This window comes from Schistocerca nitens, chromosome 1 (genome assembly GCF_023898315.1).
Source record: "Schistocerca nitens isolate TAMUIC-IGC-003100 chromosome 1, iqSchNite1.1, whole genome shotgun sequence".
In the NCBI taxonomy this organism is placed as follows: Eukaryota; Metazoa; Arthropoda; class Insecta; order Orthoptera; family Acrididae; genus Schistocerca; species Schistocerca nitens.
The window spans coordinates 1122061349-1122088232 of record NC_064614.1 but is presented as its reverse complement, the minus strand read 5'-3'; the positions used below and the strand labels follow the sequence as shown (position 1 = coordinate 1122088232).

The window sequence follows — 26884 nt, the reverse complement described above, 5'->3', positions numbered from 1 at the left end:
AGCTACAGGAAACAAAGAAAGACAAAACTGAATTAGTCATTGCACCATTAAAAATTAAAAACTCTCAAGGGCATACCCCCAGGAGTCACAGATCTTTTTTTCTGAGTGTATGCTTGGCTACAATGGCACACCAGCCCTTGCAGTGCTACTTACCTTTCCATGCTGCAAGTCTATCCTTCTACTATTCTTGTTTTTCCCCTTTGCCTTTCCATTGGGTTCTTGATGCCAGTCATGCTTTAATTTGATTTATTATTTTGGACACTCATTTTTCTCTATTCCAGCACTTTCCTCAGCTTTTCATCCTTTACTATATAGTCACCTTTGTTGGGTTTGGCCTAAAATTCCTCTTCTAAGTTTTAAATTGGTGTGGATCATGCATTAAAGGTTGCAGACTGTGGTCTACATTCCATCTTTTGTGCCTTCCTATTTTTGCAATCTTCCTCTCTAGCAAGAGTAATACACCAAAACCCAACACGGTAGCCATCCTCTTGTGGGAGGGGGTGGGGGCACAGGCATATGGCTCTTATTTGGCCATTGATCCTCGCCTGGTTCTCTCCCCTGCATCCATGGGAGAGTCCATGATGACCTGTGTGACAGTGATTATTTTCTGGCCGTCCTCTCCCTCCCTCTGCATCACTTACTTGGGTGTTCATCGAGATGGGCTCTCAACATTGCTGACTGAGATGCCTTTGCCTCTGTCATTACCCTTAGCATAATACCACACGGAGGTATCAGTGTGGCTGTCCAGAACACAACCACAGTTATTCTATCGGCAGTGGACTTACCTATTCCTCGGGATCCTCCTGTCAGAAGACAGTCCTCGGTGGACTTCAGAAATCGTCATGACTGTTAGACTGGAGATGGGTTCTCCAATGCCATAAGTGGCATCTATCGACAGAGTACCTCATTGCCTTTAAACAGCTCCATGCCTGCACCTGGTACTTAGCAAAATGACAGAAACAAGAATGCTGGGAACAGTATGGTACCACTGGACCTTGCACTCCTCCTCTGCATGTTAGGACAAAGGCTGTGGATACCAGTCCCCCACTGGTTTACTTGGTGTGTAACAGAATGGTGTTTTCTACACTGACACAGATGATGTTACTGAAAATTTTTTCAGTGTTTTGCTTGAGCCTCTTTGTCTGAGAATTATCAGCCTGCATTTCATGTTCTCAAACAGTGGATGGAGTAAACTGACTTACCTTTAACTACACATCACCTAGAACCATCTTCACTGAATGGGAATTCTACAATGCTCTAGCCCTTTGCCCTGATGCACCACATCCACAGCCAAATGCTCAAACACTTATCTGTCCATCGTCAGTGCCACATACTAGACACTTTTGACTGTATCTGAAGTGAGAGTGAGTTGCCATCGTGTTTTTGCCCCGATACCGAAAATGGGCAAACACCACACTGGTAAACATCTATCACCCATTGTCTTACTAATGTTCACTGCTAGTTGCTCAAATGTATGGTGAGCCAGTAGCTATGTTGATACCTTGAGACCTTGGGTCTTTTGGCTCTGTTCCAAAGCAGTTTTTTCCAAGTCTTGTACTGCAGACAGTTTGGTCTGTCTAGTCTGCCTGGTATCAACATCTTATCACTGTCTTCTATGACACTACATGGTGTCTTCACGTACTCATAACATGGTGTCATCACATTAGTGGAGTCTCCAGGCCCCACACCATGTTTTTGTCTGTAACGTCTTGTCACACTATCCTCTTTAGGTTCAAATTAGTGATTCCTACGGTATCTGCCATATACAAGAGAATAGAGCCCTCCAAGGCTCTTGAGTGTTCTTTTTCTAGTGGTTACCAACGATACATCTGACAATTTTTGCATTAACTATTGTTTTTCCACCGTGGGTGTTGCTGAACATATGCTGCAGGGTGTCATACAAAGGTGCAATCCTGGGCTCTCACCATGGCTTCCGATTTTCAGCAGCCAAGATGTGCATCGTGCACTTTCAGCACATTTACACTGTCCATCCACTTCCAGAACTCTACCTCAGCAACCAGTTGCCCAGTGTGATGGAGTTGTATCACTTTTTGGGACTGGTCTTCAATGTTTGGTTGACAAACCTTCCCCATTTTTGTCAGTTTAAGCAAAGGCTCTTATCCTGTTCCATCTTGATTATGGGTGTGTGGTATATGGCCTGGGATCATCTTCAGAATTTCAAATGCTGTACCTGACACACCATTGGGATGTCCAGTGTGTAACGGTTGCCTTATGAACCAGTGCTGTGAACAGTCTTCTTCCAGAGGCTGGGGTCCCTTGACAACATATTATGTGCCAACCACTGCCCAGCTATGTGATACACACTTTCTGTTGCCTTGAGCATCCAAAACACAATGTCCTCTTTCTTGATAGGGAGATCCATCGCTCACAACACAAGCTCAGGACTGCAGTTCACATATAGTCTCTCTGATCTGAATTCTAACTTTCTCCACTGTTGGCTCTAGTCAGGGAGCAATCACATATACCCCCACAATGTGTACCCCTTCCTCAAATCTGCCATGACCTATCTTTTGGACTGAAACTCTCTGTTGACCCCATTGTTTTTTGCCACCTGTTCCTGGCCATCCTTGATGTATTTCCTAGTTCAGAAGTGGTATACATTGATGGCTCTATGGTTGACAGATGAACTGGTTTTGACTACACACATGCAAGATGCAGTGATCAATCTTCCTGCTGAAGGAATGCAGTGTATTCACCGCAGAAATGATGGCCATCACTCAAGCCCTCAGTCATGTTGGTTCTTGCATCAAGAGATGTTCTCAATCGACAGTGATTCCCTGAGTAATCTTCAGGCAATTGGTCAGTGCTACCCTTGACACCTGTTGCTCATGACTATCCAGGATCTCCTTTCTGACCTCCATCGAGCTGGATGGTTGATTGTCTTTATCTGGACCCCAGGTCACTATGGGATCCCAAGGAATGAACATGCTGACATGTTGGCCAAATTGGCTGCCAGGATGTTGACTTTGGATATGGGCTTACCAAAACACAACCCTGGATTGACTCTGCACTGTCAGTTGTTGGAGGGTTGGAACATGGATTGCTGTGCCCTGCTCTCTCCAAACAAACTGTGAGCAGTAAAGGGGACCATGACCATGACCATGTGGCAGTCTTTCCTTCGTGGCTCTCACAGGGAATCTACCATTCTGTCAGCTTCGCAGTGGCCACACTTGGCTGACGCCCTCCCCCGCCCGCCCCAGGGGGCTTGCAATTCTTTGGCAGGTTCGTGCTTGGCTACCACATGGAACCCTAGCCTTTGCAGCATTTTTCCCTTCTGGGCTGTATGTCTTTCCTCTTGCTATTCTTTTTCCCCTCTCTTTGGGAACATGTCTGGGGTATTCTTGAGAATATTCTGCATTCTGTCGCTGACATGCGAACAGTCTCACCTTTGTTTTTCACTCCCTTTTCGTTTCTTTGTTTCCCTTTTTCTTTCTTTGTTTCCCTTTTCCTTTCTTTGTTTCCCTTTTCCTTTCTTTGATTCCCTTCTCCTTTCTTTGATTCCCTTCTCCTCTCGTCCCTCCACTTTGGCGTTTGAGGATCCTCTTATCTCTTCTTCCTCCCAGTGCGCTACTGAAGGCCAGCCCATGCGTCTGATGCGTAACAGGTGACTGAGTAATGCGTAATTCCCAGTCCTGGGTTGACAGGTAGGGTCTGTACGTACTCCTTGGTACGGGCCAGGCCCAGGGAGGGTGATTGCCTGAGCTGTAACCTTCCCAAATTGCTGATTGATCCCTTTGTCAGATGTTCGGGAGGTGTGACCTGAGAGGCGAACAATCACATAAAGCAGGTGTGCCCCTCCAGTTGGAAGTAGCGTGCCATCGGAGACACTGTCAATCACCTTCCCACTCAACTTCTACAAAACGTGAATGCAATGAGGCTAATGATTCAAAGAATCTTCCCGCTGCACCACGATTCCTAGTGGTCTTACATACTGAAGATGGTCAGTCCTTCGCCATGGTAAATCCGTTCATTATTCAGAAAGGTGTAGATGCAATTGCTGGCCCTGTGAAATCCTGCTCTCATTTACGGAATGGCACTTTGCTTTTGAAGACCACTTCTGATTCTCAAGCACAACAACTGCTTGCTGCCTTGCTTCTCCACAGTTACCCTGTTCATGTCCAGGCTCACAGAACTTTGAATTCTTCTTGTGCTGCTCGATGGTCTAACCAAGGCTGAAATACGTTCTTCCCTCTCAGATCAGGGTGTCATTGCCATTAATCCCTACTGCCCACCCGCTCTGTTTATCACCTTCGATAGAGTGGTGCTTCCATCCAAGCTCAAAGCAGGCTATGAAATTATCACAGTCTGGCCATACATTCCGAACCCAGTGCGCTGCTACCAGTGTCATCATTTTAACCACACTAGAACGTCTTGTTGACACCCAGCCAAATATGTCACCTGTGGTAGGGATGCGCATGAGGGTGATTGTCCACCTCCTTCTCACTGTATAAACTGCAATGGTGGCCATGCTGCCTCCCCTCGGGAGTGTCCAATGTATCTTGATGAACGGGCTGTTCAAGAGATCCTGGTCAAAGAAAAGGTGCCTTATCCAGTTGCTCGCAAGTTACTGGCTAATCACAAACCCTGTGTTCTCCCATCTGGTACCTATAGTTCTATTCTTGTTACCCCTCGCTCCATCAAGGACGTGGTCACGCAGACTAGCAACCTCCAATCAGATCTGAGGTTGTGAAATCGTCCAGTGTCAAGGTAGCATCCCCATCCCCCCCCCCCCCCATCCAGCTGTGCAACAACCCATCAAACTCTTGCCTCCAGGGGCGAAACCACCAGCTACACAACCGGTAGGCCAGAAAGGAAAGGAGTACTCCCGTGAAGACTTCCTCTGTCCCTCCAGCCAAACAACACCTGAGTCTTCATTTAACCGGAAAGGCTTGAAGAAGTCCTCCAAAGAAAAACGGCCCTCTCCTTGACCACCTCGAAGATCCTCTTCGATGGTGTCAGCACGTGGTAACCTTAGACCGCCCAGTGTCCGTGTTGCTGGTGCACACCAACAACCATTTTTTGGCGTTGGACTCCACAGATCGACGGCACAAGCAAGCTGATGCTTCTGTGGACCCTATGGAGCAGGATCCTCCTGCTTCTGTGCCCTGTAATAGCGCCTCTTCCCCAGCTATCACTTGGCAGCAGCCGAGGTGACAGCTCCACGTCTTCTCCTCATCATGACTCTCCTCTAATGGAACGTTTGTGGTCTTCGGTCTGACAAAGAGGATTTATGGCTGCTTTTAGCATTGCAGTGTCCAGTTGTACTTTGCCTAGGAAACGAAATTGTGCCCTCATGACTGCTTTGAGCTTTTACATTTCTTACCGATTCGTTTTGACCGTTCCCATGAGGTCGGCATTCTTTCTCATGGGGGCATCATGCTGCTCATATGGGATAACATTCATAGTCAACCCATCTCGCTGACTACCAATCTTAAAGCTGTGGCAGTTCACCTTTTCCTTCCCCACCTGACTTTTGCCCTGTGTAGTATATATGTCCCTCTATCATTCGCTGTCACTAGGGCAGGCTTCCTTCAACTTATTGGGCAGATACTTCCCCCATTGTTGCTATTTGGTGACTAATGCACATCATTCCCTCCCGGGTTCTCCCAGGGCCTGTCAGACAGGTGTCCTCTTGGTTGACCTTCTTAACCAACTTAAGCTCTTCTGCCTTAACACCGGAGCACCCACTTTCCTTCTCAACTCCTCACACACCTATTCCCATTTGGACCTGTCCTTCTGCACTGCCCAGCTTACCCATCGTCTTGAGTGGCTCATTCTTTCTGACACCTACTTGAGCAACCATTTCCCGTGTGCTATCGGTTTGCTGAATCCCTACCCCTTACCCCATCCACGTGCATGCCTAAATAGCAGCTTCCTAGTTCTGACAGTCGCTGACAATGTCACCATGGACCTTATTGCTATCTGCAACACTTTGGGCTGCCATTTTGCGGAAGTTTTGATCTTTTCCCACTATCACCCCGCCTTCATCCTTCAGAAACGAGCAGAGTAGGCTCGGGCGATACTCTTCTCTTCTCCAAATCATTAGGACTACAGTGCCACCTTTACTATGAGGGAGCTATATTGTGCTCTCAGTTCATCCCGATCCTCCGCCCCAGGGCAAGACGCCATCTGCATTCAGATGTTGCAGCACCTTTCTCTTGTGGGCAAGCACTTTCTGCTTAACTCGTATAACTGCATCTGAGCAGAGGGCACATTTCCTGGATGCTGGCATGAAGCCACCATCGTACCCATACCTAAGCCCGATAAGGGCAAAAACCTTCCTTCTAGCTACCACCCCCACCTCTCTTAACAGCAGTATTTGCAAGGTGATGGAATGTACGATTCATGCCCGGCTGGTGTGGTGGCTCGAGTCTTGACATTTACTAACGAATGCACAGTGTGGATTTCAAGCACAGTGTTCTGTAATCGACCATCTCATTACTTTGCCCACCCATCTCATGAATGGTTTTCTGCGGAAATCCTAGACTGTGGCTGTGATTTTCGACTTAGAGAAGGCCTACAACACCTGCTGGAGAACTGGTATCCTCTGTAATCTTTACACGTGAGGCTTCTGTGGGCACCTGCCCTGTTTTCATCGGGCATTTTTACAAGACCAAGTTTTCAAGGTGCGTGTGGGTTATGCTTTGTCAGACACCTTTATCCAGGAAAATGGCATGCCTCAGGGTTCCGTCCTGAGCATCATCTTCTTTGCTATCACCATAAATATAATGGCCTGTCTCCCGCTGAGCATCTCCAGCTCTCTTTATGTAGATGATTTTGCCATCTGTTGCAGCCCTCCACAGATCTTACTTACTGAGCAGCGTCTTCAATGCTGTCTTGATCATCTTTACTCATGGAGCATCGTAATGGCTTTCGCTTTTCCCCTCACAAAACTGTCTGTCTGAATTTCTGGTGGTGCAAATTGTTTCTCCCAGCATCTCTACATCTTGGACCTGTTGCCCTTCCGTTCATTGAAACTATGAAATTTCTGGTGCTCCTGCTCAATAGGAAACTCTCTTAGTTCTCCCATGTGTCTTACCTGGCAGCCTGCTGTATGTGGTCCCTCAATCTCCTACGTGTCCTCAATGGTACTTCCTGGGGTGCCGATCGAACCACCCTCCTCTGTTTGTACTGGTCCCTTGTCTGTTCGAAACTTGACTATGGGTGCTTTGTTTATACGGTTGCACACCCATCCCTCTTACGGTGTCTCAACACTATCCACCATCATGGCATCCGTTTGGCCACGGGCGCCTTTTACACCAGCCCAGTTGAGAGTCTGTGTGCTGAAGCTGCTGAACTACCACTGTCCTACCGCTGTGATTTTCTCCTCTGCAGGTGTGCATGCTGTTTGTCTGCCATGCGTGGCCACCCCTCCTATGCCTCCATCTTTGATGATTCCTTTGGTTGTCAGTATGGGCTCGTCCCTCTTCTGTTACCGTCTGGAGTCCGCTTTCGCCACTTGATACAGTGGGTTAACTTCACACTACCTGCAACACTCCTGATGGGGTGTGAACTCTTCACCACCTTGGCTTCGTGAAGTAGCCCATGTTAACCTTGGCCTTCATTCACTTCCTGAGGACACTACACCAGCCTCGGTGTATCGCCTCCAGTTTCATGACCTTTGTCTACACTGATGGCTCTCGGACTGACTATGAGGTCAGGTGTGGCTTCATCTTTGGCACCCGTGTCTTTGGATATCAGCTTCTGGCACACTCATCAGTATTTACAGCTGAGCTGTTCGCCTTGTATCAGGCCACGGAGTACATCCAGCGATACAGTCTTTCCAATTGTGTCCTCTGCTCAGACTCGCTCACTGCCCACCAGAGTCTATGTGTGCTGTTCACAGCTCATCCGTTATTGCAGCAGGTCCAAGAAAATTGTCACTTGCTTTGTGGAGCCAGTGTCATGTTTCTGTGGGTCCCTGGTCATGTCGGTCCAGCAGGAAATGAGGCTGTTGATGCTGCTGCAAAAGCTGCAGTCCTCGCACCTCAGCCTGGGAGTACCTATATTCCCTCCGATGATTTGTGTTGCCATCTGTCAGGAGGTGTTGTCCCTTTGGCATTGCCAATGGTCCTCCCTTCACGGGAATAAGCTTCAACTTATTAAGCCTCTCCCAGTGCCTCGGACGACCTCCTCTCGGCCCTCTCACTGGGAGCAGATTATTTTAACCCGGCTGTATTGGGCACTGCCTTTTTAGTCATTGTCATTTGCTAAATGGCACTACCCCACCACTTTGTACACACTGTTCCCAAATTTTAACTGTCCACCACTTCCTGCCGGAATGTCCCTTTCCCAAGAATTTAAGTTCCTGCTTGGGTTTGCCATCTGATTGATCAGCCGTTTTAGTGAATGATGTGTGGGCTGTCAACCGCGTTTTACTTTTTATCTACGGAAGCAATATGGCAAAGGCCACTTAATTTTTAGTTTTGGACCTCCATTTCTGTAAGGTGTTTCTTTACCCTTTTTCGACGTGCCAGTTTTTAGCTGTCTCCTATTCTGTCCATTGAGACTGACGTATAGTCATTTACCTCCTCTCTTGCTCGTGTTCTATAGTTTTGAGTAGGGCGCGTATGACCCCAGTTGTTTTTTGGTGCCCTAAAGCAAAACGAAACAAAAACCATAGTGATATGTTATGAGGTGAGGATCCATCCCACTGTCAGCGTGGTGTCTATCTAACAGTGGCCCACATCCTACAGGACAGCCATAATTTGGCCACCTCTTAGCAAAACCTTAAGCTTGCTGACACACTGCCTCTGGTGCTAGTGGACTACTGGACTACACCAATGCAGCTAATCTGGTTTAATGTTTTACCTTTGAAGGTGCTTTCTACTCCTCTTTGTGGGATAGGCCACATTGGCCTTGCCAACCATTTCAGGGATTGAAGGGGTCCATAGCCAGCTCCAAAACACAGTACCATTGGCTGCCCTTGCTTGATGGTCTGACCTGGCGCCTGCCCTTTCATCTTTTTAAATTATTCTTATTTTTTTATTTTGTCATTGGTTTACTGTCTCGTCATCATTGTTCTCTTTCCTGAGATTTTATCAGCTTGTCTGTATTGCAAGTTTTTCTTGTGGTATTAGAGGGTGAGGTAAACTGGCAGGATGCATGAGGTGCATCTACCATCGCATTAACATGTCCTGGTGGCTTTGACTTGCTTTCTCAATGGACCAACTTACCCACCTTCACCCTCTTACACCCCTATCTCACTTCTATACTTGCTTCTCTCTTTTGGTTTAATTAATTCTTAGTTACATTCAGGTTCCTCAGGATTTGACTTCTGTATCTTTCCTCTCCAACAGCTTTTCCCAGCTTGAAGCATATAGGATGTAGAGGCTGAGACCTGGTAGTTTGGTCCTTTTACCATTCCAGTTCAACCCAAAGGGAATGATAAAATTTCAGGTAGGATTGCGAAGTCTATGTAACATACATTAGTTCTGTACTGCTCACCTGTGCAAGGAGTCTTTCAGATGTGCTTCAGTTTTCTGACAAATTGGAATACTCGTTAGTGAAACCACATTATAAAAAGGGTGAAAGAGATAATGTAGAGAATTATTGGTCTTTTTATTTGCTACCAGTGTTTTCAAAATCTTTTGAGAAACTAATGAATATGAGCACACCTCAGTACACATACTATGCTGCCAGAAACGTTTGTAGCATTTTTACGCAAGTTTAATAAACACGACAGAGGCACATAACAGAGATTTGTCAATAATATATTCTTCTTCACTATTTACAACAATCTGCCGATGCTTGGGATAACTTTCTGATTGTGCAACTGTAGAAGTCATGTGGTTTTGAGGCAAGGAACTCGTCAAGCCGTATTAGGAGTGAGTTTTCATCTCGAAAGGAAATTCCTTGAAGGTTGCTCGATAGAGCGTGGGAAAGGTGAAAACCTGTGGGTGCAAGATCAGGTGAATAAGGTGGGTGTGGAACGACTTCCCAACTCAATACATGTGTAGTGTTTTTTGTTGGTTTAGCATTATCGTGGAGTAGTATCACTTCACACAGTCCTCCTGGTCATTGTTCTCAGATTGCATCTGCAAGGCGTCTCAGCTGTTAACAGTAAATATCAGCAGTGATGCATACACCATGGGGAAGCAATTCATAGTAAACCACTCTGTCACTGTTCCATCAGATTCATAACATTATTTTTTGTGGGTGTATGCAGGTCTCTGTATGGGGAGTTGTTGCTTTGTTGGGTCTCAACCACTCCCTTATTTCCCTTATGTTAGCATAAAGACACCATTTCTTGTCACCAGTAATGATACAAGATAGGAATGGCCTGTGTTGTTCACAAGTCAATTGATGACAAACAAGCAGAGATGCACATGTGGCCATGTGCTGACATTTTTGGTTTTGGCTCAGAGCATGTGGTACCTGTGCACCTGATTTTTGAACCTTTCTGATTGCATGCAAGTGTCGCACAATGATCACAGTTCCACATTTGCCAGTCCTTGAGTATGCTGATGTGGATCATTGTGGATTAATGCATTTAAATATCTCCATCAAAGCCCGAAGGTCTTCCTGAATGAAGACAGTCACTATTTTAAAACGATCCTCCTTAAAACAAGAAAACCATTTTCTTGCTGTGCTCCATCCAATGGCATTATCCCCATACGTGGCACAAATGTTTCTGACTGCTTCCATTGCTATCACCCCTGAACTCGAATTGAAGAATGTGTCAGAAATGTTCAGATTTCTCCCCTTACATCCCATTTTCTAGTGTACACAGCTCCACTCGGTTTAAAGTTCAGTTTCTTGTGCAGAAACTGTCTCTGACAATTAACATGGAGGCTTGTCTACTTTGCTCACTTTCACTCTTATTATCATATGCAGTATTACATTTTTGGGCAACTCTGTGCTCTCACCTAGAAAATTCTTAGCCCAGAAAGGGGTGATCAGTCTTATCTGAGGTGTGAGTTTACGGATTTTGTGTATGCTGTTGTTCTGGTGTCTTGGAATTCTTACTCTGCTGTCCCCATGAATATGTAATTGCAATGTTCATTCATTGAACACTAGGGGGAAAAACAATATGCACTCGACTCACACTTCCTTAAGCACCGTATGGAAAAGTTTGTGCTGTTCAGCTGGTTTCATTTTCAATAGGCTTTTAGCAGAACTGAAAATACTGAGTGCTAAACCCCAAGTATTCAGATCCAAGTTGAAAGATTTCCTGTTGTCACACTGCTTCTATACTGTACGAAAGCTCCTCTCTGTAGCTGAGAATTTTCTCTGCAATGTGTTCTTTATTCCTATACACTCATTCTTATATTTTATTAATTACTTAATTCTGTGTTTATAAATTTTGTAATCAACAATTTGTAAAGTATGTACTGACTCATGGCAGGATCAAATAGCTTTGGGTCCCTTAGTCCAAAGGAACATGATAAATAAATAAATATAAAATGCACTGCAAGCAGCTATGGTAATACTCCCCACATTATAATTTATAATTGTACCTGTTCACCAAGGCAGTTATCAAGCATTTAATTTGATATCAAGAGAAAAATGATCTTACATTTTGAAGAAAAAAAATTGTCTGACTCCAGGATTTTTTTCATGTTGCTATTGACATGTGGCTGAAGGCATGCAGACAATTTACTTAATATGGAAAGACGCCTGACTTGTATTAATGACAATTCTAGTAGACAACCTTCCTGTCTTTATAACATTGTCACCACCATTCAGCAAATCAGTAAGGTCAAGGTTGTTTAGGATGTGTGTTAATTTTTTAAATCAGATTCCAAGGGGTATGAGGTTAAAAAAAGAAAAACTAAAATATCTGTATTGTAATGAAAGGATGACACTGATAATTACGGGTCAGTTTAAGATCACAGTATGGAATAGTGTCATTGAAAATGCTCTTCTTGAGGATGCATTTACATTATTTATCAATGCACTCTCAGATATACTTAAAAAGTATTATTATAAAAAAAACTGTTGGAAAACATGATCTCACTATTGTGCATAAATGTTCCACACCTGAACTACAGAGGCTCAGAACTCCAGTATATGGGTTGCAGAGAAAATGAACCACATAAGGTTCAAAAGCAACTACAGAGCAGAAATAGACTATCCAACAGCAAGACAATTTATATTTACATCAATAGCTTCCAAAACAATCATAAAACTGCACCATATATTATCAAGATTCATGGGTGGAAGTAAGTATCACAAGAATACTTCCTCCGAGTATGATATTGTATCTAATTTAAATTCTTCCTTCATTAATGCAAGTGACACAAATAAGACTCCAGAAAATGAACAAGGCCATAAATTTGACAATACCCAGAACTAAAATTATTCTAACAGCTCCCTGATTAGTTTTGAATATATATTTTCTGCCTTTAGATAGAAAGAGGTAATGTCGTTACCATAGCTGTATCAAACTAAAATCACTCAAAACAAGAGGACATGAAATTTTATGGTGTATCCAGTTTTGTGATTAAAAACAGTAAATATAATGGCACATTCGCTATGTCCACTGAGTCTATGGATAGTTAGAAGTGGCGGTTTCCATTCGTCCCTAAAAATTAGAATTTCTGTGCCCTTAAACAAGAAAGATAATGTACCATATTGTAACATGTGCTGCCCAGTCTCTTTTGTACATCCTTTGAAAAGTTCCAAATTTGTGAACATGTTCACAAATGAAATTCTGTGTGATTTGTTGACATAGAAAATAGGAACTATCATGCGCAATTCCTTTGCAGAAAAAAGATTCATTTGAGATAAAAAAATTTGCTGAAATTGTTGAGTAAAAAGTAAAGAGGCATTGTCACACATATATCAAGAAACTAAAAATTGGCTACAAGCGAGTAGGATTTGCGCACTGAGGGTTCTGTTCAAACTTAATTTTTGTGTGTCGCTGAGAATCTAGATTCCCAGTATGGATGAGTTATATATAGAATCTCAACTATATTTACCTGTTTTCAATACAGAAATTGGCAAGTTATCTGTCCTGGCAAGATATCTGTCCAAGACGGTATCAAAATCTCTACTGTACTTTCTCAGATTAGCTCGGGCACACACAAAGAAAAGAATATGGGACTTTAGTTGTATATGTAGATGTAGAAGATGTAATAAAATATTTAATTAAATATTTTTTTACTTACTGCAACATGACTAATATACATTTTATGTTTACATGCAGTAATATTTGTCTGTTATGCTTTTGATGAATGATGAATGCACTGTATTTTCTTATGGCAAAACGATATTTTTTTATGTGATATAGTTACAATTTAACAATTTTCAGATATTTTTAACTTAACTTGTACTGCAAAACCTTACTTCTTGCTAAATTTCATGATTCTAGGTTAATGGTTGAGTGAGTTTTCAAGTACCAAAATATGTAACACATATGTCCATATCTTGTGATTGAACAGACATATAAGCTTAAAATTTTTGCACAGCCAAGGGACTGTAGAGCTTAGTGACATAAATTTGAACTTGATATGTGTACCTTTTCCTGGGAAAAAGGGTTTTTAATAATCAGATAGACAGACGGACAACAAAGTGATCCTACAAGGGTTCCATTTTTACAGCTTTAGGCACGGAACCCTAAAAATTATAACAGTTATATCCCTCTTTATTCTAAATTGCTTAACACGTTCCTGAGAAAACTACTGTAAGACCAATAAACTGGAGCAGACTATTCATCAACATGACAAATGCCGAAAACAGCTTATTGACCTCCCAGCTATTGGATTTTAAAGCAATGCATACGAGTTCCCCCCCCCCCCCCCCCTCCACACACACACACACACACACACACACACTGCAACTATTTAACATTTTGACAGCTCAGACACATGGTGTATAATTGAGTACATTCAGAAACAGTACCTGAAAATTACTCAGAGAAAAGGCATTGTATTTAATAGAGAAATTCAGATGATGTCCTAAAGATCTATATCTACAGCTACACTCTGTAAACACCATGAGGTGCATGGCAGAAAGTACATCCCAATGTAATGTACCAGTTATTAGGGTTTTGTAGCCCTCCATTCACATATGGAGCATGGGAATAATGATTGTTTGATTGCCTCTGTGCCTGCAGTAATTATTCTGATCTTATCCTTGAGCGTCCTATGTGAGCAATATGTAGGGGGTTGTAGTATGTACACAGAGTAATCAGTTAAGGATGGTTCTTGAATGTTAATAGACCCTCTCGTGATAGTTTACGTACGCCTTCAAGAGTCTGCTAGTTAAATTCCTTCAGCATCCCTCTGACACTCTCCCATGGATTAAACAAACTTATGACCATTTGTGCTGCCCTTCTCAGTATATGTGCAATATACTGTGTTAGTCCAATTTGGTACTTGAGCAATATTCTAGGTTTGGTCGCATGACTGATTTGTGAGCAATCTCTTTTGTAGACTGATTGCACTTCCCCAGTATTCTACCAATAAACGAAGTCTACCACATGGTTTAACCACAACTGAACCTATATGATCATTCTATTTCATATCCGTACAAAATGCTACAGCCAGGTATTTGTTTGAGGTCGCCAACTCCAAGAGTGACTCATTAATATTATAGGATACTACAATTTTTTCTCATTTTGTGATGAGAAGTGCAAAATTTTACATTTCTGAACATATGGATCAAGTTGCCAATATCTGTACCATGTAGAAATCATATCAAGACCCGACTGAATATTTATACAGCTTCTCTCAGATAGTATTTCATTATAGATAACTACATAATCTGCAAAAAGCCTCATGTTACTATTAATATTGTCTGCAAGGATATTAATATACATCATGAACAGCAAGGGTCCCAACACACTTCCCTGTGGCATACCTGATGAGGACTCTCCATCCAAGATAACATGCTGTGTCCTCCCTACCAAAAAGTCCTCAATCCAGTCACAAATTTCACTTGATACCCCATATGATCGTACTTTTAACAATGAGCGTGGGTGTGCTACTGAGTCTGATGCTTTTCGGAAATCAAGAAACACTGCATCTATTTGGGTTGCCTTGAGCCAAAGCTTGCAGGATGTCATGGGAGAAAAGTGCGAGTTGGGTTTCACGTGATCGATGTTTTCAAAATTCATTTTACACGTAACCTATGTGAAAGATATTGGACAATAGTTTTGTGGATCACTTCTACTACTTTTTGACAGGTGTGACCTGTGCCTTTTATCCATGAACTGGACACGGTTTTGTTCAAGGGATCTATGATATATTATAGGTAGAAGAGGGGCTAACTCAGCCGCAAATGCAGTATAGAGTCTGACAGGAATTCCATCAGGCCCTGAAGCTTTTTTTAATTTTAATGATTTCAGTTGTTTCTCAACACCACTGACACTAATACTTATTCCATTCACCTTTACAATGGTACAAGGAGTAAATTGGGGCAATTCTCCCAGGTTTTCCTTTGTAAAGGAACATTTGAAAATGGAGTTCAGCATTTCAGCTTTTGTTTTCCTACCCTCAATTTCAGTTCCTGTCTCATTCACTAGGAATTGGACACTAACTTTGGTGCCACTGACAGCCTTTACATATAACCAGAGTTTCTATGGATTTTGTGAAACGTCATTTGACAATATTCTGCCAAGATAGTCACTGAAGACATCATTCATTGCTCTCTCATCAGCCAAATGCATTTCATTCAGCATCTTTTACCTATAGCCCTACACTTTATTTTACACCTCTTGTGAAGTAATCTGTTTCTTTACAGTGACTGTATACCATGGAGGTTCCCTCCCATTATGAACTGTTCTGCTGGGTACACATCTATACGGTGTGTGGTCAACTATTCTTTTAAAAGTTTAGATGACACTACCTTTAAACTTGAACAAGAGTTTCTCCACATGCTCCTGCCCTGTGGTGAAAGTTTCAGGTTCTTCATTGAGATAAGGCACTACTGATTTTTTATCTTGATTGCTGAATATATATATATATATCTTTCTACTTGTTTTAGTTGTCCTTTGTACTTTGGTAATCATTGTTGCCACAACCACGTCGTGGTCACTGATGCCAGTTTCGATGTGGACAGCCTTGAAGAGGTCAGGTCTATTTGTTGCCATTAGATCCAATATATTTCCATCATGAATATATTTCCTAACTATGGTCTTATGTGCCGAAGGCATCTCATTTATGTTGTGTGTGTGCGTGTGTGTGCGTGTGTGTGTGTGTGTGTGTGTGTGTGTGTGTGTGTGTGTGCGTGTGTGTGTGATGAATAGAAAGATGGATTACAAATAAATAAAATTGTTTCTTGGTGTAATGTTATTGAGGTAAATATTTTTAATGAAACTTATGGGACATAACTATACCTTTGTTTATCTGTGTATGAGATATTTGTGTAACAATAATGAAACTTCCTGGATGGAACAATATGTAAAATAAGGAAAAGGTAACCACTCACTTATAGTGGATAATGTGTGGAGCACAGAAACACTTAACTGAAATGAGCATTCACATTAGCTTCCAGGCACTCACTCTTTTTCTGGCAACATTATACACATTCACATACGTGACACAGACACCATAACACACACTGAAAGCTAGTGTGAATGCTGCTTTCAGTTACGTGTTTCTGTGCTCCACTCGTTGATCCACTAGAAGAAGTGGTTGCTTTTCACTTATTTTACATATTGCACATTTGTGTATCATTTTTGAAAATAATTTTATTTTTTGTGTATTCTGCAAGGGCACATTTGATCTACAGCCTGTTTTCTCTTAAACAGCCTTATAGTTGAATGTAAAAGTGTGAAAGATGGCTCCTTAATATGTTTGTTTGCTGTATGTTTTATAAAATTATCATTCTTGTTATTGGCCTTGCAGTTCTTGTCTTACTTAGACTGTTTTCTTCCATAGGCCGTTCTATGACACAGAAGGCTGGTGTTCAGTATATATTAGACTCAGTGATTCAGGCTTTGCTCCGTGACCCATCAAAAAGGTAAGTAATTATTGTTTCTGTGTGCAAGTAAATATAATTTTGTTGTATAGACTTCGCAAAATTTGGCAAATGAGTTTTTAAAATTGAGAGATGAGCTCGTATCAAGAACAGAATTTCTAGTTATGCATGTACGAGATATGTGAGGAAAGTAATCAGACTGAGAACTGTGTGAATGATAGGGCAATGCTGTATTGTTGTACTTGTGTAGACCGGTGTGGCCATCCCTTCCAGATGCTCAGTCTGAATTTCAGCTCCATAAACCCATCATGTGATTTTTGAAAGCGCCATCAGTGAAGTTTTGTTTTTGTTGTGTGTTACGAAAATGGAACAGCAGAATTCAGAGTAGCATTATGTTCAACTTGGGTAATCTGTGAGAGTGACCTTTCAAACATTGAAGCAGTCCTAAGGGGAATATTCCTTATCAAGAGCACAAGTCCCAAACCTCACTCAGTCAGACCTTCAACTTCAAAAACTGATGAAAACATCAAATTTGTGCATGTTGTTGTGAGATCAGACTGACATGTAACAGTAAGGATGTTGGGTGACCTGTTAAGCCCCAGTCCGTGCACAGTACATCAAGTGTTGACTGAAATTTTGTACATGTGAAAGGTTTGTGCCAAAATGGTGCCAAAAAATCTCACAACTGATCAGAAGAACACTTGAGGAAATGTTTGAGCAAATTGAATATGGAAAAATGCTGATTTGCTTTTTTGATGATAGGTATATTATGTACAAAGAATTTGTTCCTCTAGGAGTAACTGTTAACCAAGTGGTTTACAAAGATGACCTTGAGAGATTCAGGAAAAGGGGAATGGAGTGGGACTGGACATTGTGGACAAGTGGATGTGGCATCATAACAACGCATGTCACATGGCAACTTCCATTGCAGAAGTTTTGACTTCAGAAGGCACTCCTGTTGTTTCACTGCCCCCATTCAACTGATCTGAGCCCTTGGGACTTTTTTCTTTTCTTGAAATTGAAAAATGCCTTAAAAGGAACATAATTTTGAGACTCAGGAGAACATTTAGAAGAATGTGGTTGGCATGTTAAAGGTCCTACCAGTTGAAGCCTTTCAGTGCTGCTACCAAGATTGGGAATGACGGCTCCTCAGGTATATAACCGGCGAAAGGAACTACTTTGAATGGGACAGTATTGTTGTTTGAAAAAAATAAAAACTTTGATAGATAAAATAGTCTCATTACTTTTCCCATACCCCTCTTAAACTCACAAGGAAGATAGACTAAGCATATTATTGCCTTTGGGAAGTGAATAGCTTTAGCATGCTATGTGTTTATTTTTATAAATAGTTATGACATAACAATCTGGGGAACAAATGAGCAGAATATGCAAACAACCTTTGACTTAAAAAATGGTTGGTATGATTTATAATGAAAAGTAACTAGAGAACCCTTAGCACTAAGTTGTTTAAATCTAAGAGAATTTTGGCTATTCTATGCAAATAAATTATGTAAACAGTGATCCATATGAAGAAAGACATTGACCAGCACCCATTGAACAGGTCCCCTATATGAACATGGAACCAGATATAGACACCATTTATGTCTCAGTAGGAAAAACAGTACAAACCCCAAAATAGTGTGCTGTGTAACGAATTAAATTATACACAGGATCAAAGATAAAAGTGAAATGCATGCCTCTAGGAATTCTTTTTAGAATTACCTGTTTCCAAAATTTTGTTATCCTTTCAAGGATTACCTGAAAGGATATGTAAATTATGTTGACGATTATGCTAATCATAACTGCTGTGATAAGAGGCATTTTACTATACAATTAAACAGAATTGTGATGTACAAACATGAAACATAGTAAAGCAAATAATGTGTGTATAATTTAACTGGATAGATAAAAAAATCTACTCATCAAGTGGTGGCAGGAGAACACACACGTAAAAAAAAAAGTTTTACGTAGGCAAGATTTTGAAGCCAGTGGTTGCTTCTTCCAGCAGAAGGGTTGAAGGGGAAGGAAGAGGGGTGAAGGAAAAGGACTGAAGAGGTTTAGGAAATAGGGTAGAGTTGGGAAAAGTCACCCAGAACCCCAAGTCTGTGAGACTTACCATCTTGTAATAGTTAAAACCTTTTTTTATATATGTTTAATTTCCTGTCATTGCTTGGTCAGTAGATTTTGTTCTATACAATTACTTTATATTGTCAACAATCAATTATTTTTGCTGTTATAAATAATGTATGTATCTATTTCTGTACATGTATTTGCATACATTTATGTATTTCTATATTGTATGTGCTGAAAACATCCACGCAATTCAGAGTGTCTACTGATGGATAAATACATAAACTGATTAATTAACATTTATCACATTTAAAACTGAATTTACACTCATTTTATTAGCTCTGTTGCATTGTACCCATTGTTTATTTTTTTGTTCCTCTGAAAGTGAAACTTGGTTTTCAGGTGCAGTTAGCATTTTTCTAAATTGTGATATATGTAACATATATAACCTTGACTAAACATTTTACATTTTTGTAACTGTTATGTATTTTGCAAAAAACAACATTGTTGATGTACATATAAATCTCTTACTTGGAATTTGTAAAAAAGTGAAGCTGTCATCAACTGGATAGTTATTTAAGAATGTCATTTTTCACAGCAACAATCTTGAACAAGTGTCACAGATTTCTTGCCTCATCAGGGTTGTGTTTTGTTTGATCTCACGTTTTTGACAATTCGTTGTCATCATCAGGAGTTAGGCCTATTTGTAGGCAGTGTGGTGCTTTATTTAGTCATTGAAAGCTTGAGAGTGCGTACAACAATAACAAAGCAAGAGACATTTGAAGCATTTAAGCACTTAGAAGGGTAGATTGAACACTATAGTGTTTTTCAAGACATGACCATATTGGAGTTACTGTGCCATTGTCTTCATCCAATCTATGAACAAACTTAAACCAAGCTAGTTATAGGGGTACGTATAGCTTAACAGGTTCTGAACTGTTGTGTGACTTGGCATTTTTCACACTGACCATTCGCTGGGGGAGGTGATAGTGTTTCACATACGGAATTCTGCAGTGAACGGTAATGTTGGTTCTTTGGATAAAAGGTTATTTTTTATTGTGAAGTACATGAGAGGGTGTTCAAAATTTCTTAGCTTTATGTCTAAATAATTTGTGATGAGAATTATTTCATTCTTTTTCTTTGTTTTGAAATAGGTTTCTCATATTGTCCTGGTTAGTAGACAATAACTGATAGTCTAAGGTATTAGCTTTTGGTTAGCTCTCCTTTGTGCTTCAGTCCCACTAGAGACTCAGAATTTAGTTAGGATTAACACCAAGTGTGAAAGGACTTGACTCTGACTATGATCTTAATCATTGGTTTTAACATTGATAAGTAGTGATTCAGTTAAACTGTGCAAACCCAATTCATAATAGTCTGACTGAGATTCATATTGCAAGACAGGCTTTGTATCTAAGTCAACATTGTTGACTGTGACTGAGGACTCATTAAAGCAAATTATTTTTATGCCTATGTAACAATGTTATTTGTACTGTGTAATTTCTATGTGTTTTACCTGTACTACACAGTGTCCATACATGCCTGCTCACAGACTATGACAATGTTTCCACATGTCATTTGTTTCCTTCCATACTTTCCTGAAGCTTGGACACGTTGAAACATTGAGTCGATGCTTGATGCATAAATAAACAGTACACTATGCTTGGAGGAGAGTGATGCGAGTTTAAGCCCAGATCTGGCACACGTTTTTAACTTCACACATGCTTATTCAGTAGTATCAAACAATTTGATCTGCTGAGTGATTCCTAGACAATCATCAGGTTACACCTATATAAAAGCAATTCTTTAAACATAAATAACTGAAGGCATCTTTTAAAAGCCAGAAATCCATTGTAAGTTAATAATTAAAAGCCAGTATTGGGTTGGATCATCTCCTTCATTTTCTTGTACCTCTGTTCTGCGTCAGAGCAGTCTCTGCATGGTTATTAATGGATTTGGGATGGTTAATTTAAGAGGTGGCCAGATGCCCTTCTTATCGCCACCCTGTTATCCCCAGTACAGGATCTGTGTACCCCAACTGTGTACATGCTGTGTTATTCATGTGGAAGTTGATGAAAGTTTTCTAAATGTTTGCGAATTGGGTAACTGAGGTGGAATTTAACGTGCATGGCTATCTGGGCAGGTCTGATGTTGGGTAAGGAATATGTTATAGAGAAATATACAGATATCTATTCATTTCATTTCTCTGTCATCATTATGTTTTATTAGGTTTGGTTCTGCTTCCGCATGAAATAATATTATATAATGACTGGCTTATTATTTCATTCCACTTGTCATGCATCATTGCATTTTATTAGATTTGATTCTATTTTCACTTGGAATAATACTTTGTACTAACCAACTTCTAATTTTAACTGCAGAAAGGAGATACGATCTTCTCTCATCAATTTCTCTGTTTGACATTTTATGCTCTTTTTCTGCTTTTTGTTGTTAAATAATTTCATTGTCTACGTATATTGTGTATTACACAAAATAACCATCAAAATACTCATCTTACCTTATATTTGCAGGTTTATTTATGTTGAAACAGCCTTTTTCTGGAAATGGTGGAGAGAACAACATGACTCTGTTCGCCACCAGGTAAAAAGGCTTGTTAGTTCTGGTAAACTGGAGTTTGCAGGAGGTGCATGGAGCATGAATGATGAGGCTGGGACACATTACCAGTCCTTAATTGATCAGTTTACATGGGGATTGAGGTAAATGCCACATGCTGTATTCACATGTTTATATGTGTTACATGACTTACACAGTAAACTCTAGTGGAAAAATTAAGCAGTAGGATCCTATTATATGAGGGGCTGTCAAATGTTCAAATGAAAACCAAACACCATGCAATTTTCACACTTTTGCTGACCTGAAGAAAGATGTACACGGACGACAGTTTCATTCAGACGAGGAAGCGAAAGAGTGGGTGCAGTCATGGATCATTCAGTGGCTTACCACATTCTACAAAACAGTAATTGATCATCTCTTCTCCCAGTGGGATAAATGTATTAACATGTGTGGTGAATTTTTTTGAATGGAACCATTCTGTGGTCTTTTGTGATAGTTGTTCTGTTTTATTTGACTGCTCATTATTGTTAAAGTATCTAATTCTGTTACAAGTATTACAACCATGAAATAGTATTTGTGCATTTCTAATGTAAATATTTTTTGAAATTTCGTATCATCATGTTTGTCATGAATTTTTTGGTGTTACAAACTGAGCATTGTTTGTCACATTGTTACAGGAAGCTCAATGACACTTTCGGGGAATGTGGAAGACCTCGAGCTGGATGGCAGATAGATCCATTTGGTCACTCACGTGAAATGGCTTCTATGTTTGCACAGATGGGATATGATGGTTTGCTGTTTGCTCGATTAGATTACCGAGATAAAGCGACAAGACTTACGTCAAAGACAGCAGAAATGATCTGGCAAGCTAGTGCTAATTTAGGTGAGTGGGAAAGAAAAGTCAAATGTTGGAAGAGAAATTAAGCTTGCATCTACACAGATGAAGAATTGAAGTGTGTCATAAATTGTGTTCATAAAGAGAGAGGAAGGTCCATTGATTCCTCCTCTTTTCTTTTAAGAAAATTATGTGAAATAGTTCAGGCAAACAGACAAGTAGGGTTGATCTAATATTACAAGAAATATGATTTAACTCCAGTTTCGTGGAATTGTAGAATACATATAAGAAGTGATTCCAATGCCAGATATATACAGCCCAATCACAGATGTTTCATGCTGTGGTAAAGACGTTAAGAATCTACACTGCTGGCCATTAAAATTAGAACAACATGAATGTGTGATGCAACAAGCATCAAATGGCATGTACACTAAGGTGACTAGTCATCAAATATCTCCTAATATTGAGTCAGACTATCTATTGCCTTGGTAACATGATGCCCATGAATAACTGAGAATGATCTCCAAGTAGCCGTGCATAACCATTTCTAGTCAGTGATGGGTTCTGTTGGACCAGAGCACACAGTACATTCTATGTAAACACAGCCCACACCACTATGGAACCACCACAAGCTTGCACACAGTCTTTTTGACAACATGGGTGTATGGCTTCATTGGGTCTGCACCACACTCGCACCTTGCCATCTGCTCTTACCAACTGGGATCAGGACTCGCCTGACCCAGCCACTGTTTTCCAGTCATAGAGGCTCCAGACAATAGTCATGAGCCTAGGAGAGGTGCTGCAGGCGTTGTGCTGTTAGCAAAGGCACTTGTGGCAGTCGTCTGTTGCTGTAGCTCATTAATGCCATATTTTGCCTCACTGTCCTAATGGGTACATCCTATGTTGATTTCTTTGGCTATTTTCATGCAGTGTTGCTTGTCTGTTTGCACTGACTGCTCTACACAAATGTCACTGCTCTCAGTTATTAAGTGAAGGCTGTCTGCCACTGCGTTGTCCATGGTGAGAGTTAATGTCCGAAACTTGGTAATCTCGGCACACTCTTGACACTGTGGATCTTGGAATGTTGAGTTTTCCAATGAGTTCTGAGATGAAATGTCCTATGGGTCTAGCTCCAGCAACCATTCCACATTCAAAGTTTGCTAATTTCCATCGTGCAGCAATAATCGCATCGGAACCTTTTTACATGAATTATTTGAGTATAGACGACTGCTCCACCAATGCACTGCCCTTTTATACTTTGTGTCAGTGATATTACCACCACCTGTTTTGTGCACACCCTGTCCCACGACTTTTGTCATCTCACAAGGAGATGGCACGACCGTGGGGTCGGGGATTTGTCCAAAATTTTGTGTGGTGAAGGAGGACCCTTAACACCTCACATGGTTAAAATATTAGGACACACTACCCAGAAAATCCCGGGAAAAATCGATCCAAAGTTTCTTAGGTGCCTTATGTGTACAAAATGTTAGTCCATTGCCGAGCCGCAATCTGGCCTAGATGGTTAGGGCTTGGACTCTTACGCTAAAGGTCTCAGGTTTGATTCCTCCACCGGCACTTTCGTTTTTTTTTTTTTTTTTTTTTTTTTTTTTTTTTTTTTTTTTTTTTTCCCCCCTTCTGTTTCATTTTCTTTTGTTATTCCACCAGTTATTCAGAAAGTTTCCCAAACCTACATTATCTTTAACAAATTAGTTACATTATTGAATAAAAATTATTTTCTTTTTGTCCAACAACACAATTCATGGCGGTGGGTTTCCCATTTTTCATTGTAATGTATATGAGGAGAAACATTGGGTTTTTAATCAGAATAACAAAGTCGATTGGGAAACATTCAATTTTTATACATATAATAATTATAACCAAGAACTGGAGTGGTAATTATCGTAAAAACAAACAAACCAATAATTTTCACGACATCTTGCGCGACGTATACATGCGGGTTTTTTTACAATCACAGGGCGTTTGCAATAAATCTGTACAAACACACGCCCCATTAACATTTACGAAAATGTTTCGAGTTTCTGATAATTTGGAGGCAAACCAGGCATATTGAATCATGTCTCGGAATATTGGTGACGATAATTGATGGTGAATTATAGAATGAATTTTTATACAATCTTCCCGGGAATTAATTTCACGATTCTCCTGTAACAATGCACTGCAATTTTTCAAGCACTTTATGAAATTTTTAACTTGCCTGTAAAAGTAAACATCATAAAGTTGCACCAAAGAAGTGCATTTTGGAGGTATGACTTTTACAGACCAAGTTGACATATTTTCGTAATCTTGAAAAATTGCATCATATATCTCCGGATTCGTTTGACCTCCCCAAGAGCCAATGAGAAATAAATATTTATTCTCCCCAACGTAAGATATAAAACATTTCCGGAGAAAATCCATGTATAAAACTGTTGTTAATTTTCCGGACTTAAATGATGTTACGATGACATTCGTATATGTATTGGCATAGCCATCTATTAATTTGTGAATACGAGGTCTAAAATGACCAGTTGCTTCTTGTAAGCATATGAAGACAGGTGGGAGCAGTTTTCCTGATAATGTTATTGAATATTGTGCAGTGTATGAATGCGTCACTTTATTCAAATCTGACTTTTACATGAAAACTGTTTTACTCCCTTTTTCAGTGAGAGTCCTGTTGAAAACAGATTGATATTGGCATCATGAAACAATAGTATTTTTAATATTAAACAATATTCGAATGTGTATGTAAATATCTTTTTCTATAATGAAATTTGAATTGATATATTTGACATCGGTAAAAACATTTTGTATGCAGAAAACATGTATTTACCTGTTTGGTCAGTATTTATCGCATAATCCTCATGGTATTGAGGGATTAAATGGCACGTCTGCCGACAAAAGGTCTCCGCGGATCCTGGATGTCCTCCATTGACGCCACCTCTTTTTTTGAAACCAGTTTCATGATCTTGCGTTGTGAAATTCTGTGCTTCTGTTTAAATGCCATGAACCATCGATCAGACGCCTTGAATTTGAAATCGACGAATTGTGCAGCCGCAGCCAATGCCCATTGCTGTAAATTTCTTGTCATGACTTGCTGATATTGCCGTCTTGCTTCCACAAAATGGTCATAGGTTCACGAATCTATCGCCTCAAACTTACTCATTCGCATTCGCGTACCACCACTTTTAATATCTTTCTACCATTGTGAAAGATATTCTTTTCTCTTCAATTGGCGGCATCCTTTTTTTTTTTTTTGCAATGTCGCCAAGGACCATGTGGGGTGCGCTTTAGCAGTATTCACGACTTTGACTTTGTAGGGAATGGGAATCATGTCACTTTTAAATCTTTTCGGTGACGGTTTATATTCGTCTAGAGATGAATCACATTGTGTTTGTCATTCTCCTCACATTCTTCGCAATCCTCATGAGTGTGAATTAATTCCTCTTCAGTTACGAATGTTTTTACACCCTAAAGTTCCAGTGTATTGTTATAAAGTTCTCCGGCCAATAACATAGCATCACGAGAGATTTCTTCTGAAGATATCAATGTAATTAAATTATTTTCCGTCAACAGCTTTTCATAATACACCACTGCATCCTTCAATCGTAATTTTGATGGATCACTATGAATGGATTCTTCAGGAATTTCTTCTCCTATTCCAGTCGAGCCAGCAGCTTCTTCAGTCGACATGTTTAACCTCGGATCGGAATAACACATTGAAATTTGAAACAGGCACGTCTGTTCATGACAAAATCGAAAAACAAACTGCTGTTTACTTCTCACAAATCCCACACAGTCCTATGCACAGATGACCGTTACAATCCCAAGGGGACCCTTACAAAGCCCCTTTAAACCTTGAAACCCCATAAAACGAAATAGAACAATGAGCACGAATATTTTTCAGTGAATGAAAAACTTTACCTTCTTGAGCTAAAATAGTGTTTTAAAAATAATGTAGGTTTGAGAAACTTTTTGAATAATTGGTGGAAGAACAAAAGAAAATGAAACAGAAGGAAGAAAAAGTGCCGGAGGAGGAATCAAAGCCGAGAACTCTGGCGTAAGAGTCCAAGCCATAACCATCTAGGCCAGACGGCAGCTTGGCAGTGGACTAACATTTTATGCTCATAAGGCACCTAAGAAACTTTGGATCGATTTTTCTCGGTATTTTCCAAGTAGTACATCCTAATATTTTAACCACATGAGGTGTTAGGGGTCCTCTTTCACCACACAAAATTTCGAACAAATTCCCAACCCCACGGTCGTGCCGTCTCCTTGTCAGTGTAAAATACTATATGCTTGGATATGCAAATGATCAGCATTTCAGCCAGTTGCACAAAGAAGGTAAGAGGAATGCTGTCTACATTCTGTATCCAAGGGAAGATTGTGCAGTTAGTTTTCATTCAGCAGTCACATTTAAATGTTGCTGGTTTGTGAGATCATGCTTTGCCCCATGTAAGGAATGATGTCTGCCAGCATGTGTCAGAATTCAACAGACTAAGAGCATGGCCTGTCAAGACTGTG

The 26884-nt window shown here is 40.6% G+C and overlaps 1 pseudogene; it reads left to right on the top strand.

The window, feature by feature from the left end:
- The window catches only part of LOC126199186 (lysosomal alpha-mannosidase-like), a 153703-nt pseudogene that overhangs the window by 24261 nt on the left and 102558 nt on the right, over positions 1-26884 (top strand).